This window comes from Silene latifolia, chromosome 1, assembly GCF_048544455.1.
Source record: "Silene latifolia isolate original U9 population chromosome 1, ASM4854445v1, whole genome shotgun sequence".
NCBI lineage: Eukaryota > Viridiplantae > Streptophyta > Magnoliopsida > Caryophyllales > Caryophyllaceae > Silene > Silene latifolia.
The window spans coordinates 73,378,592-73,391,917 of record NC_133526.1 but is presented as its reverse complement, the minus strand read 5'-3'; positions in this window follow the sequence as shown (position 1 = coordinate 73,391,917).

Genomic DNA, 13,326 nt, shown 5'->3' with positions numbered 1-13,326 from the left:
AATAATAATAAAAGATGAATAACGATTCAATAATAATAATAACTGAGGAAAGATTAAAGAGTACCGTAATTAAAGGCAATAGATCCGAAGCAAATAATAAATAAACTAAACTAAGAGTATTCTAAGAGAGTTTTAGAGAAGTTCTACGAAACGAAAAATAAGACGTAAAATAAATTAGGGTACGGTTTAGGTATTTATAATAAAACATAACCGACTTAAGGAAAATTGCGGACAATATGGAAATTAGTGGTTCCTCGATCGAGCCTGGTCTTACTCGATCGAGTCACCAACTTCCTCGATCGAGCCTGGTCTTAGTTGATCGAGGAATCACTCTGTTTCTTCTCCTTTCTTCGTGTTGTCTTCTTAACTTCCCTTCCTTCATTCTTATGGATTCCCGTGCCATGCTTCGTGTATTCCTTCATTCCTACTCCGCGATGCCCATTTCATTCCTTTGCTCCTCAAATGCATCATTCCTACATTAAATATCAAATAGGGGGAGTATCGACTTTCTAACATAAAAGGCATATAAATGATATAATTTAGCACGAAAACAATATCAAAAGCAACTAAGGGGAGGCATAAATATGCATATAATAAAGACTCATCAAACTCCCCCAAACCATCTCTTTGTTTGTCCCTAAGTAAAGCATCACGCAATTATAAAAGACAAATATACAAATGGCGAATAAAGAACTCAGAGCTAATGTTGATGCACATACAAATCCCAAGCTATCCATATCTGGAACAAAGCAATGACCAAAGTGTACCAATAAAACAAATTCAAAGGCACTGGTAATAGAAAGCTTAGCTTACGTCTCAAGTCACTATACTATAGACATGCCAAATACCTTTTGATCCTACAAGACAAATTAGTCGGATTCTCGCGGATTCACTCATGCACTCATAAGTATGTAAGGGTGAGTTATATGTAAATATAGAAAGAAGTAGAAACACTCCTGAACTTATAAAACATGCATGCAATCTAATGTGATATAAATTTCCCCAACTAATTGAAAGATCATAGATCCATATTAGACTCTCTAATAAAAATTAAATTATCTCATAATTTGTCATTTAGGTGATCTATGTAACATGCATGCTAATATAAAAGCATAAAAATGAAAGTATAAGGAAAAACAATTTCCTTACATTGATTTTGTGGTAAAAAGGACACAAACTAGTTCACCTTACTAGCTTGTTCTTGAGCTTATACCAAATGGATGATCCTCCTTACAAATATTCAAAGAGAAGATCTCCTTCTTGTTACACCCAAGAACTTACCCAAAAATAATAAGTAGTATTTAACTAGAACTTATTATTATTATACCCTTGATATTATTTGTAATATTACTAACAAGTCTTAGTAATAAAATTTATTTACTAACAAAGTTAGTAAAGATGAATAATTATTTTTAGAGAGATGATGATTTTATGTTCACATGCAAAACATACAAATGATGTATTGTAGAAATGAGCAATGGATGGAGTATAAAGGAAGGGAAAGTGGCGGGTGGAAGTAGAGTGTTGTAGTGGACAAATTTTGTCTTATATTTTTCATATTAATTCACATGCAAAATCTTATATAAGATAAATTATGGTAGTATATAAAGTAAGGTGAAATGATTATGTGAGTAATCATCCACTACTCTATTTTACACGGTCCACTTGCCCATATACGGGTCCATGTTGGTTCTTATATTTGTCGCACAAATACGTGTTATTTTATTTTAAACATCGTTTCATGTTTAAATACTTCCATAATTAATTCGTCCAATTCACTCCGTAAATATACGTGTACCACTAAACATATTATTTACGTACTAATATTAATCACATTAATCAATTAGTAAATTAACAGTTAATTAACTAAAACCCGCCTCCCAAAATTTATTATTCACTTATCACATAATTAAATAATAAATGCCGTTCCTCGAGTTCGCAACTTGAATTCTCTCTTAAAATAATTGACTAACCTTTTAGTCTACAAATCAAGGGACTAAATAAATTGTATCTCATACAATTAATTAGTTGTCTATTGGGGTTCGTTCCTATAGGTGTGACCAAAAGGGGTCAGTTGATCACCGCCGTCTCACGACAATAACGTCAAACTCTAGTCAGCCAACCGTTATCAATTTACGTTAATCAACTGACGAGGATCAAATAATTAAGTATCTGACGATATTCCATTAATGAGATTTATTATGTTAACGCACTATTGTGGAGGACACTAACTCCAACAATCTCCCACTTGTCCGACACAAGGTGTGCGCTACCAATTCTCTTGTCCGTTTTAATCTCCCACTCAATGCAAGGTGTCTTTCAGGTCGCACTTGCACACGATCATATCGCGAGTGGTTTTCTCTTTCGGGAGTGTGACTACCTGACCGGAAAAATCTCTCACAGATTACTTCCGATCGTGGCCACGCATCTGTAGTCATTAACTCCTCGAGTGGCCTTGAGATATAGTTAAACAACGTGGGTGGACAATTCCTGTATGCCCTATTTATCCTATTGCACAATACAGCTCACCATGACCTAGTAAATGCCCTTTTGGCCTCCTTTCACGGCACGACCTAGGACAAAAACCAAAGTCACTCGGAAACTGCACTTGCTCAGATAATAGTCTCCAGTCAAAAGAATAGACTCATTAGAACATCTTAGAGATCCCCGCCGCGACCAGGCGTCTATAATAGAACTTAGAGACTCTCTAAATGGTCACTGTCAGGCAAAGTGTCACACACTCTGCCTATGTAATCGACCAGTCATCACATATGACCTTATGGTGTTAAACAACCATCAATCGACTTACAATCTAGTCACTCTGAGACGTAACCTCATTAAGTGACTAGGGACAAAATACAATGTTCATCTTAATCACTTGAATAGTGTTAAACATTGTCTCCACAACTTATTCAGATAAACAAGGTATTAATAATTTAGTCACACTAAATAAAAGATTCATAAAAGAAATGAATGCGAAAACAATGAATGTGATTATCATATATATAATAAGAGATACACTATCCAATTATTACATATCCATAATCTAAAGAAAATCTGGTACTCGTCTCAATCCCATAGCAACGACATGACCATCATGCTTAGCCTTTGATAAAGGCTTGGTTAAAGGATCAGCAATATTATCATCTGTCCCAACCTTACTAATGTCAATTTCCTTCCTTTCCACATAATCTCTAATTACATGGTATTTCTTTCAATGTGTCTAGATTTCTTACTAAACTTAGGCTCTTTGACTTGAAAAATAGCTCCATTGTTATCACAATATAGAGTGATAAGATCTTTGGCGGAATGGACTACTCCAAGCCCCTCCATGAATTGCCTAATCCAAACAGCTTCCTTCGCAGCCTCAAACGCTGCAAGGTACTCAGCCTCTGTTGTAGAATCCGCGGTAACGCTTTGCTTGAAGCTCTTCCTGCAAACAGCTCCTCCATTTAGCATAAACACATAGCCGGATTGGGATTTCATGTTATCCCGATCGGTTTGGAAACTTGCGTCCGTGTAACCTCTTACACGCAACTCACTTTCTCCTCCAAACACTAAGAACGAATCCTTAGTCCTTCTCAAGTACTTAAGGATGTTCTTTACGGCTATCCTGTGACTCTCACCAGGCTTGGCTTGATAACGACTTGTCACGCTCAAGGCATACGCAATGTCGGGACGAGTGCAAATCATAGCATACATGATAGACCCAACAACGGAAGCATAAGGGGCGGTCTTCATTTGTTCAATTTCCTTAGGGGTGGAGGGAGACTGTGACTTGATCAAAGTAATCCCTTGGCCCATAGGTAGAAATCCTCTCTTGGAGTCTTTCATATTGAACCGGTCAAGAACTTTGTCAATATAAGCTTCTTGACTCAATGCTAGTATCCTCTTGGACCTATCCCTATAGATCCGGAAACCTAAGATTCGTTGTGCCTCTCCCAAGTCCTACATTTGAAAGTGTTTCCCTAGCCACTCCTTAAAGGAAGTGAGTGATGGAACATCATTCCCAATGAGTAATATGTCATCCACATATAGGACAAGGAATGAAACCATACTCCCACTAAACTTCATGTATAAACACGGTTCTTCCACACTTCTAGTGAAACCATATTGTTTAATAACATGATCAAAGCGATGATTCCAACTCCTAGATGATTGCTTAAGACCATAAATGGACTTCTTGAGCTTACACACCTTCTTAGGGTTAGATGTATCCACAAAACCTTCAGGTTGTATCATGTACACCTCTTCTTCTAGAATCTCATTCAAGAAGGCGGTTTTGACATCCATTTACCAAATCTCATAATCATGAAATGTGGCAACCGCTAAGATTATCCTAATGGACCTAAGCATAGCGACTGGAGCGAAGGTTTCGTCATAGTGTAAACCATGAACTTGGGTGAAACCTTTTGCCACTAATCTAGCTTTGTAAACATCCACATGTTTATCCACGCCGAGCTTAATTTTATATATTCATTTACACTGAAGAGGTCGCACTCCCTCAGGTAAATCCACCAAGTCCCATACATGGTTCTCGTACATGGAATCCATTTCGGACCGCATGGCTTCTAGCCAAAGCGAGGAGTCGGGACTAGACAAGGCTGATTTGTAGGTAGTGGGTTCATCACTTTCAAAACGTAACAAAACACCATCCTCTTCGATGTTACCAAGGTAGCAATCAGGTGGATTAGAAATCCTACTTGACTTTCTAGGAACAATTACCGTTTCAGAGGAAGAGGTAATGCTATCCTCCACGTTCTACTCTACCTCATTCTCGGTTTGTGGCTCTCGAACTTCTTCAAGTTCAAATTTTCTCCCACTCTGTCTCCTAGAAATAAACTCCTTTTCTAGGAAGACAGCATCACGAGCCACAAACACTTTGTTCTCGTGTTTATTGTAAATGTAATAGCCACGTGTTTCCCTTGGATATCCTACAAAAAAACATTTGTCAGACCTGGGTGCAAGCTTATTGTCAGACTTGATCTTAACGTACGCTTCGCAATCCCAAATACGCATGAATGACAAATGAGGGACTTTCCCTGTCCATATCTCATACGGAGTCTTATCGGCCGCTTTAGTCGGGCTTCGATTTAGTGCAAATACTGCAGACAGGAGGGCAAAACCCCAAAATGAACTAGGAAGCTCAGTTAGACTCATCATAGACCGAACCATATCAAGTAAAGTTCGGTTTCTCCTTTCGGCCACACCATTTAATTGCGGTGTGCCAGGAGGAGTCCATTGTGATACTATACCACAATCTTTTAGGTGTGAATCAAATTCAATATTTAGATACTCACCACCACGGTCGGACCGTAGGGTCTTAATCTTTTTATCCAATTGGTTCTCTACTTGATTTTGGAACTCTTTGAACTTGTCAAAGGCTTCACTCTTATTCTTCATTAGGTAGACATACCCATATCTACTTAAGTCATCAGTAAAAGTAATGAAGTAGTGAAAACCTCCTCTAGCGGTGATGGTTAATGGTCCACACACATCCGTATGTATGAGAGCCAAAACCTCACTAGCTCGTGTCCCTTTTCCTGCAAAAGGTGCACGAGTCATCTTACCTAAAAGGTAAGACTCGCATGTACCATAAGATTCGAAACCAAATGGTTTGAGCACTTTTGATGAAGCAAGTCTATTAATGCGTCTTTCGTTTATGTGGCCTAAACGACAATGCCAAAAGTAGGATTCGTTTAGATCGCCCGTTTTGAGCTTTTTAGTTTCCACATGATAAACGTCATTAACATCATTTAAAACATAAATGCCTCCAATTGAAATGGCCTTGCTATAAACCACATCATTAAAAGAAAAAGTACAACACTTGTCCTTAATCATAAAACAAAAGCCTTCCGCGTCTAACACGAAAATGGAGATGATGTTCTTAGGTGAGGTTGGTACAAAATAACACTTATTTAAATACAACTCTAAACCACTAGCTAAAGTGAGCACATAGGTCCCCACGGAAATGGCGGCTACTCTAGCTCCATTGCTCATGCGGAGATCCACATCACCTTTTGCTAGTGCTTGCACGTCCCTTAAACCCTGCAAATGATTACAAAGGTGAGAAACACATCCGGTATCAAGTACCCAAGTGGAAGTACAAGCATAATTAACGTTTATCACATAGGGAGAGGAAATCATACCAATAGGCGTCACACGCCCTTCCTTGAGATCCTCCAAGTATTTGGGACAACTCCTCCTATAATGCCCCTTCCCATTACAATGGAAACATTCGGCCTCGGAGAGCTTGACACTTTTTGCCTTGGTATTGCCATTGTCAACGGCTTTCCCCTTTCCCTTGTCATTTTTCTTTGACGATTTCTTGAATTGGGACTTTTCCTTCCCTTTTCCTTTCTTGACTCCAAGGGACATGTTCTTTAACTTCATGGTTAAAACATCTCCTTTTTCACTCCCACTTGCTTCCATATCCTTCTCCGATTGGGTGAGGAGTGCATGAATTTCATGGTAACTCTTATCCATGTCATTCATATTGTAGTTTACCCTAAAGTGGGTAAACTTGGTGGGGAGTGAGTGGAGGATACGATCCACCACAAGAGTCTTAGGAATCTTACACCCTATACGCTCTAGGATGTCAACATATTCGACCATTTTGAGTACATGGGGACCAACCTTTTGGCCCATCTCAAGCTTAGCTTCAAAGAAGCGTGCCGCCGCATCGTATTGACGGACTTTAGGTGTTTGTGAAAACATAGTGATCATACGAGTGAATATCTCGTACGCATTTAAAGAAATGCATGATAGCTTGAGCTTTGGCGACATCGACCATATCAACACATTCTTGATATCATTCAACATCCTCACATGGTCATCATAGGCGGTCCGCACCGCCGATGAAGCCCTTGCACCGGGCTCGATAGGAGGAGCATCGGTCAAGTAAGTGAGCACATTGTCGGACAACGCGACACTTTTGATGTTGGATTCCCATTCAAGAAATTTACTACCGTCATCTTTTAAAATACATTTGTCCATTACGGACTTTAGCCATGAATCTTTGCTTAGTGAAGTAGTCGATGGAGTTGATGAAGTTGCCATTGCGAATTAAAATGCTACAACAAAAAGGAAAAATTAACATTCATTGTTTTAAAAATTACTTGTAAAAACATGTTTAGCAAGTTTTAGCATTTATATAATGACCTCCCACTAAATTATATAAATGATTCCAAGACCCAAATATTAAACAAAAATGAGCATCGCTTGGGCGAAACATCCCATAATTGCGTAAATTCGGTAAGTCACGTTGACTAATTCTACCTCTAGAGCTCTTGGTCGACGAATTTCCTTAAATCCATCTACTAGCCCCGGAACACAAGACCGTCTTATATCCCGTTGAGTCCAACAATTTTAGCGTGTGATAACCGTTTACCACCCTACTTACCCAAGGTAAAAAGAGAGCACCCCCCTTAGGCGAGCGTGGCGCTAATGAACAAGAGATTCATAGGTGTTACTAATTGGTAAGGCTAATCTCAATTTTAGTTATGTGAGAGATCTTATCAATTTAGTCATAAATTCCTTATAAGTGAATTAATTCGGTGAATGTAAATGACGTGAATTGACAACCGCGAAAATAAAACAAGCAAACATGTAAGCATATGAATAAATCCTAGTATGGCCACCTATGTAACACCCCGGTTTATGAAGGAGCCTTTGGCAAAACATTCCCTAATAAACCGAACTGTTACCATCTCGGTTCCCCGAGGTAGTGAATAACAAATTAAACTCCAAGGCAACTTATATAAATACTTTAACTTAATTATTACAAACTTCTTTTTACAACAATTATAAGGAACTACATAAATGGAAGTGGAAGTCTTCTAAATAATGATCTAACTACTATGTCTTCTGATCCAGTGTCTCACGCCCATCAAGCTCCCGTCCTATCTCTTAAACCTGTCAAGTCTGCTCGCCAATATTTGGGTCATCACAGGTGTTCACGAATACACAGGGTCAACCACGAGGTTGAGTAGGGAATACAACGAAACAACAAAATATGATATGCATGTTCCTCCGTCACCTCCATCTCCATCTCAACTCATATCTCATAACCGGACAACCTTGACCATACCGATCCCCGGTAGACTATATATATCGACCGATCGATCCGCTAGCTCATGACTAAGGACACCAGGGCAAGTCTGTGAGAACCAGCCTAGGCCTTATCACAACATCACATCGTATCTCATCATCGTCACCACCACACCATCCTCCAACTCCAATGCATATGCAATGCTCAACAATAATCAATGCAACATGATATGTATATCAATGAATGAAATCATGCCAACTATCAAAATAATGAAATAACATAATCAACACGAACAGTTGATCAACCACACTCAAAGATATGAAACATAACATAAATCACAACCACGAACAAGTCAACGATCACAACTTGGTCACATGAAACACAACAAATCAACACAATTTAACAACACCGGTAAGTCAAGTGTATTTCCCTACCTCGAAGCTGCAGTCAAATAGTCGGAAGCTCGGTGCTAATCCACAATAATTCGCCCTCTCCGAAAGATAATGAAATGATAACCAATTACTTAACTATTCCCGTTCCCAAAATAGAAGTTACTAAAAATAGAATTTCTTAAAATGGAAACTTTCCCGATATAGTAACTTTTCTCTTTTAACAAACCCGACTCAAAATCCGTCTCTAATTATTTTAAAAGACTCGGGAATTTAAATTAAATAAATCATTTAAATGATTCGGGAATTTAAATTAACTACGAAATACGATAATTTAAACAATAAAGAAACGAATCAAAGCCGACTAAAACACGCCCAAACCCACGACTTCCAACCCGTTTCCCGAACTCCCACGCGCCCCCTACCACCGTGGCGGCGCGCCAGTCGGACACGGTCCGACCGAGCACCCACCAACACCCTCACCGGGTTCGACTCCCGCCGGTGAGTCGACCGTGGCCACGAACACCCCCCGGTTCACTCCACCTCCCACGGTTGCCACCACAGCAGCCCACAACACAACCCCACAGCCACCGCTCTTGTCAACAGCACTCCACCCTATCACCACCACTCTGCTCACCGTCTAGCCACGCACACAGTCGTCGTGGCGCCGCCGTTTCAACCTCCCCCGAGTCCACGGTGGCGCCACCCCAAGCCTAGCATCTAAACTCGCCTGAAATCATAAATAACTCGTTTGCTACCCCCCATGTCGATGCCGCCTAATTCTGCCACCACCACCACCTAAAGCCCACTTGACCGCCACCAATAGGGGCGACTCAGACCACCCAACACCATTACCCCGTCACCAACCACCCTTATTACCTCCCCGCGACACACCGAGACCACAACCACAACCTGACAACCAACAAAAGAGAAAAGGAATGGTGACTGCTTACCTAAACCGCCACGAAAACCACCACCAGGGCCGCCTTACCACGTCGACAACCACCCTAAGCTCTTCCCTGCTGCGCCGTCAATGCCCACGCTCTCTCTCTCTCTCGGTGCGTGAAGGCTGAGATATGGGCCGTTGAAAAGAGGTAGGCGGTTGAGGGAGTAGGGTTTAGAATGTTAGGGTAGAATTAGGTTAAATGGTAAATGGGTCATGGGTAAACGTGATTGGGTAAGTGGGTAAATGTTATGGGTCTGCGTGGTTGGTAAAAGAATTAGTTACGTGATCTTATTCAGTTAAACCCGTCTTGACAAGCTTACGAATAACTCGATTCTACGATATCAATATGACCAGACAATTACTCGACTCGATAGGCAATATAAAATACGGGGTATTACAGTCTTCCCCCCTTAAAATGAACTTCGTCCCGAAGTTCGCTCAACTACCAAACAGATTTTCTAGTACAAGAATTCATGAACTCAAGCGGGTGAAACGGAATGTTACATTGTACCCTCCCAAAAAAAAGAAAGTTACGTCCGGAACTTACTTCATGCAAACCTATCACCACTCATGAACTCATGCAAACTATCAGAGCACCATAACAGCAGCAGTTTAATTACACAACATAGAGAACTCATTTGTATGGGTACCACGCAACGAAACATCGACTTGATCAAAACCACAATCTACAACTTGATCAAAACCACAATCTATAAACAAGTGCAATGTAAACATTAAGATTTTACAATCCTACCCAACTAAAAACATGGTTACGTCCTCGTAACCTCTTTTCAAATGTCATATCCCTATGCAACAAACTCACTGTCAACAACAACAAAAATGTAAAAGAACACATGATAAGAGATTGCGCAGTAACATTTAAGTCGAAAACAAGGTTTTATTATGGAATTAACTGATTGTCATCAAGTAACACTTATTACTTAGCCCATGCTTGACTTAAAATATAACATCAAACTAAAGAACAACGAGAAAGGAGCCAAAGGTTTACACGGCTCCACAACAGACCGATCATGGTGTCACTAACCCTAACCTAACGGTCCTTAGGTCGCGCCTCCTTTGATTCTGGTGACTTCTATGTCATTCCCTTCCTGGTTCACCTCTTCCCCGAAGTCTGGCATGGGTGGTTCAGTCGTGCTTTCGGCATCAGATACATTAGCGTAAAATTCGTATCTCAGTCTTTCTTTATGAAGTCAAAGGTATGCTCGGGTGGGTATCTGGCCCCGCCGCAATAATTGGGGTCACGGCATAGTCTCATGCAATGGGTGGACAACTCTCTCATATAGAAGCGTTTGCTGTCCTTTAGTATGCCAGAGTCAGGGATAGTATCGATAAGGGTATACGCTCTTAACTGAGTATTAGTTAAGTACTCAGGGTGCCCATTATGGCCATACTTGTCCATGGCAGCACAAAGTTTCTCACAATGCTCATTAAAGTCAGCATCAAGTGACATGTAACAGTCTCGCGGGTGTACATTGTAGGGATCCATCCTACAAAGTGGAAAGTTAAACAAAGTAAGACACAAGGGTATTACCGTAGAAGGGTGTTAAGATAAAGGATTCATTCTCGAGGTTTAAGTGTGCGAAAGTTATATAACAAGTTTTCAGGGTAACTGTTGTAATACCAGGGTTTTGGTCAACTCAAGATCATCACAGTTCGCATTATCTACCAGAGAACAACCACTTTAGAAATATCAACCGTAAGAATACACGTAAACCAGCATACAATCTAAAATTGACCCCACCAAATTCCTCTCCCAAGTCGAAACTATTACCAATTCCGAACAATTGAACCATATGTGTATTCCTTCCGCCCTACTACTAATAAATCACCAGGAGTATTAAAACATGCAATACATAAGCACTACTTAAACACCTTGAAACCATAGAAAACATAACACGTAATCAAAACATTTTGACTCATCAGACATACAACACGAACTAGTCAATTTGTTTGATGTAAATTCTGAAACATATTTCCCAATAAAAGTAACAACATATGATCCATGACAACAACAACATTACTTCCATATCACACATGTGTTTGACATTTTAGCAACCACATCATTCAATCGTGTCCAGCAACTTAGTATAACTCCTTTTCAACAAAACAAAAGATATCGCATAATTAGCCTAAACATGTACATATACCATCATATAACTTGTAAAGCATTATCTATGGCAAAAGATTAGCAAGCTGAACAAGTTCTCTGGTTTGCACGGTTTGAACAAATAGGCAACTCGCGGCTCAATTAAACGTAACTATAACGACTATCATTTGAACATACACCTAACATATGGATCATCAAAGAGTTATCCCATTATAATTGCCAACATAGCTATCATAAACAATATTTGTTAGATTATAATTGATAGCAACGACTCGGAAATATAGGTATGTCAAATGTCGTGCTACAATTGCAAGAATCACTTTAGCGTTTTATGACGATATAATAACGAACATATTCAATAAGGAATAACGACACGGTTTATTATCATGTTATAGGTTTTAGGTTCAACTGAAATAATTTAATGCAATGAAAGCAATAAGTATAACTATAGGCACACAGACTCACATAAAGGACCTTAGAACTCAGATGACATCCTACATGTGGGAACATTTAGACATAATCATTACTACCATTCATGTGTAAACATTTAACATAGTTATTGTAAATATTCATGCGAGGACATTAGGACGTTTAACGCCACCAAAATTTGACCCAGATATGATAACATAGTTTGATATTTATGTATACCCGACCACTATACAAATATGATGAACACATCAGTGATATTACAACATGCCACAAAATATGCAAACAACTGGACTCGTACAACATATTTCACCCTCGATTAAGAATCAAATTAAGCTATTCAATTTTACTCATACTATCATGCCAACAATGTTATCAACTAAGTTTCAATTTTATCACTTGTTAAGTTACATAACTACTGAACATGCGTGCGGTTACCTTCATATAAAAACATTATAATTTCACATTACTAAGGCTCAAGAATTAATCAATCAACTGTATGAAAACTTAACATAGAACGCACATTTTACAGGTCATGATTCAGGTTGTAACTTTCAAAAATCACGAATAAATAGCCGCCCAACGAAAACTTGAGTTATATTACTTTTCATAACATACAGAGAGTTAATAATTCGTGATAAAAAGAATGAGGTCCAAAGTTCAAGAATTCAATTCTTAAAGGATTTTACAGCTCAGTTGGTCCAAACAAGTACATGACAGCAATTGGTCCGAGACTTGGGTCAATTTGCAAAATTTACCGTTTAATATAGAGACATCAATAATTTTCGTGGCTTATTAATTTGAAAACATAAGCGAATCATCTAGTCGATGGAGTTGGAATTATGCAAAAATCATTTATACAAATTAAATGAGGATTTTTACAAAATCGTTGGTCAAAACATCACTGCACAGGAACTTCTTGACCACAGCCCACTAAAACATTTATTACTCCTAATCCGTATATCCTATACACATGAAACCAACGCCAAATGAACACTAACTCACGAGGCTAACTCTCAAAAAAGTTTCATCCATAGGAAGTTAACAAAAAAGAAATGTCAGCAAGATCAATTAGGGAGTAAAATCAAACAAGCGTGTTTCAGCACTAGGTCATTCTTTACTATGTTACAAGCTCTTATGAATCCACTATGTACACTAACCCATCCCAACTTAAATCTCACACTTTGCACTTACGTAAACGTCTATCCCATAGAATCCCTTCGCATCTCGACCTACTCCTTACATCTAAGTCACGATTGGTATGACTAGGAACAAGCAAGTCAATAGTGTTTCTAATCACTATCACAATACTATACTAGTATGGCTTCGGGATCACATAACCGCATATTACTAGACATAATAGCACTATCAACACGTCATTCACATC